This window comes from Oncorhynchus keta, unplaced genomic scaffold (genome assembly GCF_023373465.1).
Source record: "Oncorhynchus keta strain PuntledgeMale-10-30-2019 unplaced genomic scaffold, Oket_V2 Un_contig_4826_pilon_pilon, whole genome shotgun sequence".
Classification (NCBI taxonomy): domain Eukaryota; kingdom Metazoa; phylum Chordata; class Actinopteri; order Salmoniformes; family Salmonidae; genus Oncorhynchus; species Oncorhynchus keta.
Window position 1 is genome coordinate 80,001 of NW_026287979.1, and position 8,798 is coordinate 88,798.

At 47.3% G+C, this 8,798-nt stretch overlaps 1 protein-coding gene across 1 annotated transcript in view; it reads left to right on the forward strand.

The window, feature by feature from the left end:
• LOC127924958 (FH1/FH2 domain-containing protein 3-like) overlaps positions 1-8,676 on the forward strand; it is an 85,449-nt gene extending 76,773 nt beyond the window's left edge. The window contains exons 9-10 of the mRNA XM_052509626.1: positions 1,698-1,820; positions 8,544-8,676. The gene's annotated coding sequence lies outside the window, so the exon portion shown is untranslated. The remainder of the gene's footprint in view (positions 1-1,697; positions 1,821-8,543) is intronic.
• Positions 8,677-8,798: the final 122 nt, after the last annotated feature.

An 8,798-nucleotide genomic window follows, 5' to 3' on the forward strand; every position in this document is an offset into this window, starting at 1 on the left:
TGACCTGCAGGCCGTACACCAGCATGTTGTCATGGTGACCTGCAGACCGTACACCAGCATGTTGTCATGGTGACCTGCAGACCGTACACCAGCATGTTGTCATGGTAGGTTGACCTGCAGACCGTACACCAGCATGTTGTCATGGTGACCTGCAGACCGTACACCAGCATGTTGTCATGGTGACCTGCAGACCGTACACCAGCATGTTGTCATGGTGACCTGCAGGCCGTACACCAGCATGTTGTCATGGTGACCTGCAGGCCGTACACCAGCATGTTGTCATGGTGACCTGCAGACCGTACACCAGCATGTTGTCATGGTGACCTGCAGACCGTACACCAGCATGTTGTCATGGTGACCTGCAGACCGTACACCAGCATGTTGTCATGGTGACCTGCAGACCGTACACCAGCATGTTGTCATGGTGACCTGCAGACCGTACACCAGCATGTTGTCATGGTGACCTGCAGGCCGTACACCAGCATGTTGTCATGGTGACCTGCAGACCGTACACCAGCATGTTGTCATGGTGACCTGCAGACCGTACACCAGCATGTTGTCATGGTGACCTGCAGACCGTACACCAGCATGTTGTCATGGTGACCTGCAGACCGTACACCAGCATGTTGTCATGGTGACCTGCAGACCGTACACCAGCATGTTGTCATGGTGACCTGCAGACCGTGCACCAGCATGTTGTCATGGTAGGTTGACCTGCAGACCGTACACCAGCATGTTGTCATGGTGACCTGCAGACCGTACACCAGCATGTTGTCATGGTGACCTGCAGACCGTACACCAGCATGTTGTCATGGTGACCTGCAGACCGTACACCAGCATGTTGTCATGGTGACCTGCAGACCGTACACCAGCATGTTGTCATGGTGACCTGCAGACCGTGCACCAGCATGTTGTCATGGTTTCTCTAGTTCTTTGTTTGTGTTGTTGCTGATTGGCTGAACGTGCTTCATGCTCTGTCTTTATTCAGCTGATGTTCTGTCCTTCGCTGTCCAATGTTTACACGTCCTGAAGCTGTTTGGAATCATCGTAAATCAACATGTTGTCCCTTTTTGCCTTAAATACTTAAGTCTCTTTCCGTCGTGCTCCATCTACGTTCTCTTTCTGGGTTGCTGCTATTCTCCGTCCTCTGGCCTGTCTGTCCTCTGGCCTGTCTGTCCTCTGGCCTGTCTGTCCTCTGGCCTGTCTGGTGTTGTGGGTCTGTCTGCCTCCTTGGTTTCTCATTTGGTGTCAGTGTCCCAAATACCACCCTATTCCCTATATAGTGGTACTACTATAGACCAGAGCCCTATTCCCTATATAGTGGTACTACTATAGACCAGAGCCCTATTCCCTATATAGTGGTACTACTATAGACCAGAGCCCTATTCCCTATATAGTGGTACTACTATAGACCAGAGCCCTATTCCCTATATAGTGGTACTACTATAGACCAGAGCCCTATTCCCTATATAGTGTTACTACTATAGACCAGAGCCCTATTCCCTATATAGTGGTACTACTATAGACCAGAGCCCTATTCCCTATATATAGTGGTACTACTATAGACCAGAGCCCTATTCCCTATATTGTGCTCTGGTTTAAAGTAGTGCACTATTTTGTGTAGCCGTCATGAAACCATGGTTGTTACCCCTCTCCTCTCTCCTCTCTCTCCTGTCCTGTCCTGTCCTGGCCACTAGGGGGCGGTCATTCCTCAGTCACCACATGTCTGCCTTGGGGATCAGTAGGAGGTCACGGCTCTTTAACAAGGCTGGTTCCATCTCTGAGGAACCTGCTCCTTCTGCCTCTCGAGCCGCAAGCAGGTCTGACTACACCTCCATCACCCTCTCTGTCTCTCTCTGTCTCTCTCTGTCTCTCTCTGTCTCTCTCTCTCTCTCTCTCTCTGTCTCTCTCTCTGTCTCTCTCTCTGTCTCTCTCTCTGTCTCTCTCTCTGTCTCTCTCTCTGTCTCTCTCTCTGTCTCTCTGGGGCTCTCTCTCGAACTCTCTGGGTCTCTCTCTCTCTCTCTCGAACTCTCTGGGTCTCTCTCTCTCTCTCGAACTCTCTGGGTCTCTCTCTCTCTCTCGAACTCTCTGGGTCTCTCTCTCGAACTCTCTGGGTCTCTCTCTCGAACTCTCTGGGTCTCTCTCTCGAACTCTCTGGGTCTCTCTCTCGAACTCTCTGGGTCTCTCTCTCGAACTCTCTGGGTCTCTCTCTCGAACTCTCTGGGTCTCTCTCTCGAACTCTCTGGGTCTCTCTCTCGAACTCTCTGGGTCTCTCTCTCGAACTCTCTGGGTCTCTCATTCACTCACTCATGTTTCTACTGTGGTAAAGTCCATTAAAGCTTCCTGAGAACCTGGGACCACAGAGGTCTGACTAATTAAAGTGGCAGTGAAAGGAGAGGATCAGTCTTAACCCACTGAAGAGGGCTTGTGCCCTTCTGAGTCCCCAAATGGCACCCTGTTCTCTAAACACAGCTGGAGAAAAGCACTTCGTTCATCCTTTCTCTGAGATGATGTCAGCCTGGACAGGAGGTATTCAGGAGAGGACCGGTTCAGTAATGTTGTCTGGTGATGTCAGCCTGGACAGGAGGTATTCAGGAGAGGACCGGTTCAGTAATGTTGTCTGGTGATGTCAGCCTGGACAGGAGGTATTCAGGAGAGGACCGGTTCAGTAATGTTGTCTGGTGATGTCAGCCTGGACAGGAGGTATTCAGGAGAGGACCGGTTCAGTAATGTTGTCTGGTGATGTCAGCCTGGACAGGAGGTATTCAGGAGAGGACCGGTTCAGTAATGTTGTCTGGTGATGTCAGCCTGGACAGGAGGTATTCAGGAGAGGACCGGTTCAGTAATGTTGTCTGGTGATGTCAGCCTGGACAGGAGGTATTCAGGAGAGGACCGGTTCAGTAATGTTGCCTGGTGATGTCAGCCTGGACAGGAGGTATTCAGGAGAGGACCGGTTCAGTAATGTTGTCTGGTGATGTCAGCCTGGACAACAGGTATTCAGGAGAGGACCGGTTCAGTAATGTTGTCTGGTGATGTCAGCCTGGACAGGAGGTATTCAGGAGAGGACCGGTTCAGTAATGTTGTCTGGTGATGTCAGCCTGGACAGGAGGTATTCAGGAGAGGACCGGTTCAGTAATGTTGTCTGGTGATGTCAGCCTGGACAGGAGGTATTCAGGAGAGGACCGGTTCAGTAATGTTGTCTGGTGATGTCAGCCTGGACAACAGGTATTCAGGAGAGGACCGGTTCAGTAATGTTGTCTGGTGATGTCAGCCTGGACAGGAGGTATTCAGGAGAGGACCGGTTCAGTAATGTTGTCTGGTGATGTCAGCCTGGACAGGAGGTATTCAGGAGAGGACCGGTTCAGTAATGTTGTCTGGTGATGTCAGCCTGGACAGGAGGTATTCAGGAGAGGACCGGTTCAGTAATGTTGTCTGGTGATGTCAGCCTGGACAGGAGGTATTCAGGAGAGGACCGGTTCAGTAATGTTGTCTGGTGATGTCAGCCTGGACAGGAGGTATTCAGGAGAGGACCGGTTCAGTAATGTTGTCTGGTGATGTCAGCCTGGACAGGAGGTATTCAGGAGAGGACCGGTTCAGTAATGTTGTCTGGTGATGTCAGCCTGGACAGGAGGTATTCAGGAGAGGACCGGTTCAGTAATGTTGTCTGGTGATGTCAGCCTGGACAGGAGGTATTCAGGAGAGGACCGGTTCAGTAATGTTGTCTGGTGATGTCAGCCTGGACAGGAGGTATTCAGGAGAGGACCGGTTCAGTAATGTTGTCTGGTGATGTCAGCCTGGACAGGAGGTATTCAGGAGAGGACCGGTTCAGTAATGTTGTCTGGTGATGTCAGCCTGGACAGGAGGTATTCAGGAGAGGACCGGTTCAGTAATGTTGTCTGGTGATGTCAGCCTGGACAGGAGGTATTCAGGAGAGGACCGGTTCAGTAATGTTGTCTGGTGATGTCAGCCTGGACAGGAGGTATTCAGGAGAGGACCGGTTCAGTAATGTTGTCTGGTGATGTCAGCCTGGACATCAGGTATTCAGAGAGGACCGGTTCAGTAATGTTGTCTGGTGATGTCAGCCTGGACAGGAGGTATTCAGGAGAGGACCGGTTCAGTAATGTTGTCTGGTGATGTCAGCCTGGACAGGAGGTATTCAGGAGAGGACCGGTTCAGTAATGTTGTCTGGTGATGTCAGCCTGGACAACAGGTATTCAGGAGAGGACCGGTTCAGTAATGTTGTCTGGTGATGTCAGCCTGGACAGGAGGTATTCAGGAGAGGACCGGTTCAGTAATGTTGTCTGGTGATGTCAGCCTGGACAGGAGGTATTCAGGAGAGGACCGGTTCAGTAATGTTGTCTGGTGATGTCAGCCTGGACAGGAGGTATTCAGGAGAGGACCGGTTCAGTAATGTTGTCTGGTGATGTCAGCCTGGACAACAGGTATTCAGGAGAGGACCGGTTCAGTAATGTTGTCTGGTGATGTCAGCCTGGACAACAGGTATTCAGGAGAGGACCGGTTCAGTAATGTTGTCTGGTGATGTCAGCCTGGACAACAGGTATTCAGGAGAGGACCGGTTCAGTAATGTTGTCTGGTGATGTCAGCCTGGACAGGAGGTATTCAGGAGAGGATACTAGTCACTAGCTAGTTAAACCAATGTCTCCAGATACTAGTTCAGTCACTAGCTAGCTAAACCAATGTCTCCAGATACTAGTTCAGTCACTAGCTAGTTAAACCAATGTCTCTAGATACTAGTCCAGTCACTAGCTAGTTAAACCAATGTCTCTAGATACTAGTCCAGTCACTAACTAGCTAGTTAAACCAATGTCTCCAGATACTAGTTCAGTCACTAGCTAGTTAAACCAATGTCTCCAGATACTAGTTCAGTCACTAGCTAGTTAAACCAATGTCTCCAGATACTAGTTCAGTCACTAGCTAGTTAAACCAATGTCTCCAGATACTAGTCCAGTCACTAGCTAGTTAAACCAATGTCTCCAGATACTAGTCCAGTCACTAGCTAGTTAAACCAATGTCTCCAGATACTAGTCCAGTCACTAGCTAGTTAATCCAATGTCTCCAGATACTAGTCCAGTCACTAGCTAGTTAAACCAATGTCTCCATGTACTAGTCCAGTCACTAGCTAGTTAAACCAATGTCTCCAGATACTAGTCCAGTCACTAGCTAGTTAAACCAATGTCTCGAGATACTAGTTCAGTCACTAGCTAGTTAAACCAATGTCTCTAGATACTAGTCCAGTCACTAGCTAGTTAAATCAATGTCTCCAGATACTAGTCCAGTCACTAGCTAGTTAAACCAATGTCTCCAGATGCTAGTCCAGTCACTAGCTAGTTAAACCAATGTCTCCAGATACTAGTCCAGTCACTAGCTAGTTAAACCAATGTCTCCAGATACTAGTCCAGTCACTAGCTAGCTAAACCAATGTCTCCAGATACTAGTTCAGTCACTAGCTAGTTAAACCTATGTCTCCAGATACTAGTCCAGTCACTAGCTAGTTAAATCAATGTCTCCAGATACTAGTCCAGTCACTAGCTAGTTAAACCTGTCTCCAGATACTAGTCCAGTCACTAGCTAGTTAAACCAATGTCTCCAGATACTAGTCCAGTCACTAGCTAGTTAAACCAATGTCTCCAGATACTAGTTCAGTCACTAGCTAGTTAAACCAATGTCTCCAGATACTAGTTCAGTCACTAGCTAGTTAAACCTGTCTCCAGATACTAGTCCAGTCACTAGCTAGTTAAACCTGTCTCCAGATACTAGTCCAGTCACTAGCTAGTTAAACCAATGTCTCCAGATACTAGTCCAGTCACTAGCTAGTTAAACCTGTCTCCAGATACTAGTTCAGTCACTAGCTAGTTAAACCAATGTCTCCAGATACTAGTCCAGTCACTAGCTAGTTAAACCAATGTCTCCAGATACTAGTCCAGTCACTAGCTAGTTAAATCAATGTCTCCAGATACTAGTCCAGTCACTAGCTAGTTAAACCAATGTCTCCATGTACTAGTCCAGTCACTAGCTAGTTAAACCAATGTCTCCAGATACTAGTCCAGTCACTAGCTAGTTAAACCAATGTCTCGAGATACTAGTTCAGTCACTAGCTAGTTAAACCAATGTCTCTAGATACTAGTCCAGTCACTAGCTAGTTAAATCAATGTCTCCAGATACTAGTCCAGTCACTAGCTAGTTAAACCAATGTCTCCAGATGCTAGTCCAGTCACTAGCTAGTTAAACCAATGTCTCCAGATACTAGTCCAGTCACTAGCTAGTTAAACCAATGTCTCCAGATACTAGTCCAGTCACTAGCTAGCTAAACCAATGTCTCCAGATACTAGTCCAGTCACTAGCTAGTTAAACCAATGTCTCCAGATACTAGTCCAGTCACTAACTAGCTAGTTAAACCAATGTCTCCAGATACTAGTCCAGTCACTAACTAGCTAGTTAAACCAATGTCTCCAGATACTAGTCCAGTCACTAGCTAGTTAAACCAATGTCTCCAGATACTAGTCCAGTCACTAGCTAGTTAAACCAATGTCTCCAGATACTAGTCCAGTCACTAGCTAGTTAAACCAATGTCTCCAGATACTAGTCCAGTCACTAGCTAGTTAAACCTATGTCTCCAGATACTAGTTCAGTCACTAGCTAGTTAAACCAATGTCTCCAGATACTAGTCCAGTCACTAGCTAGTTAAACCAATGTCTCCAGATACTAGTCCAGTCACTAGCTAGTTAAACCTATGTCTCCAGATACTAGTTCAGTCACTAGCTAGTTAAACCAATGTCTCCAGATACTAGTCCAGTCACTAGCTAGTTAAACCAATGTCTCCAGATACTAGTTCAGTCACTAGCTAGTTAAACCAATGTCTCTAGATACTAGTTCAGTCACTAGCTAGTTAAACCAATGTCTCCAGATACTAGTCCAGTCACTAGCTAGTTAAACCAATGTCTCCAGATACTAGTTCAGTCACTAGCTAGTTAAACCAATGTCTCCAGATACTAGTCCAGTCACTAGCTAGTTAAACCAATGTCTCCAGATACTAGTTCAGTCACTAGCTAGTTAAACCAATGTCTCTAGATACTAGTTCAGTCACTAGCTAGTTAAACCAATGTCTCCAGATACTAGTCCAGTCACTAGCTAGTTAAACCAATGTCTCCAGATACTAGTCCAGTCACTAGCTAGTTAAACCAATGTCTCCAGATACTAGTTCAGTCACTAGCTAGTTAAACCAATGTCTCCAGATACTAGTTCAGTCACTAGCTAGTTAAACCAATGTCTCCAGATACTAGTCCAGTCACTAGCTAGTTAAACCAATGTCTCCAGATACTAGTCCAGTCACTAGCTAGTTAAACCAATGTCTCCAGATACTAGTTCAGTCACTAGCTAGTTAAACCAATGTCTCCAGATACTAGTTCAGTCACTAGCTAGTTAAACCAATGTCTCCAGATACTAGTTCAGTCACTAGCTAGTTAAACCAATGTCTCCAGATACTAGTTCAGTCACTAGCTAGTTAAACCAATGTCTCCAGATACTAGTTCAGTCACTAGCTAGTTAAACCAATGTCTCCAGATACTAGTCCAGTCACTAGCTAGTTAAACCAATGTCTCCAGATACTAGTTCAGTCACTAGCTAGTTAAACCAATGTCTCCAGATACTAGTTCAGTCACTAGCTAGTTAAACCAATGTCTCCAGATACTAGTTCAGTCACTAGCTAGTTAAACCAATGTCTCCAGATACTAGTCCAGTCACTAGCTAGTTAAACCAATGTCTCCAGATACTAGTCCAGTCACTAGCTAGTTAAACCAATGTCTCCAGATACTAGTTCAGTCACTAGCTAGTTAAACCAATGTCTCCAGATACTAGTCCAGTCACTAGCTAGTTAAACCAATGTCTCCAGATACTAGTTCAGTCACTAGCTAGTTAAACCAATGTCTCCAGATACTAGTTCAGTCACTAGCTAGTTAAACCAATGTCTCCAGATACTAGTCCAGTCACTAGCTAGTTAAACCAATGTCTCCAGATACTAGTTCAGTCACTAGCTAGTTAAACCAATGTCTCCAGATACTAGTCCAGTCACTAACTAGTTAAGGACACCCTCCACTGTGACTGACATCATGTGTGACCGCTTACAGTCTCACACACTCACTCACTCCCTCACTCACTCTCTCTCTCACACACTGACAAACTAACGCCTGCTGGAAAAACAACTATTCTGTCTCGTAGAAACGATGAGGCACACTCACACTCACTCACTTACTCACTCTCACAAACACTCACTTACTCTCACACTTACTCACTCTCTCACACACACACTCTCATTCACTTACTCACTCTCTCACTCACTCACATGCACTCACTCTCTCACACACTCACACTCTCACACACAAACAAACAAAGACACACACACACTCGCTCACACAAACACTAAACACTGAAGTGTGTGTTGTGTACTGCTGTTGCCTTGGCAACCCTTGCTCCTCACTCTCTCCCTCTGTGTGTGTTTTCCCTCCTGTCCGTCGGCCCGTCCTCAGCCCGTCTCCTACTGACTTGGCTGGCCCTGAGAAGCAACAGCAGCCCCAGACGGTCCCAGAGCGACACGGGAACAAGACCGAGAGGAACACCTTCAGGTGAGTTCTGATACTGAACCTCTCAGAGACCGGGGGGACAGGGACCGGGGGACAGGGACCGGGGGGGGACAGGGACCGGGGGGACAGAGACCGGGGGAGGACAGAGACCGGGGGACAGGGACCGGGGGGAGGACAGAGACCGGGGGGACTGAGACCGGG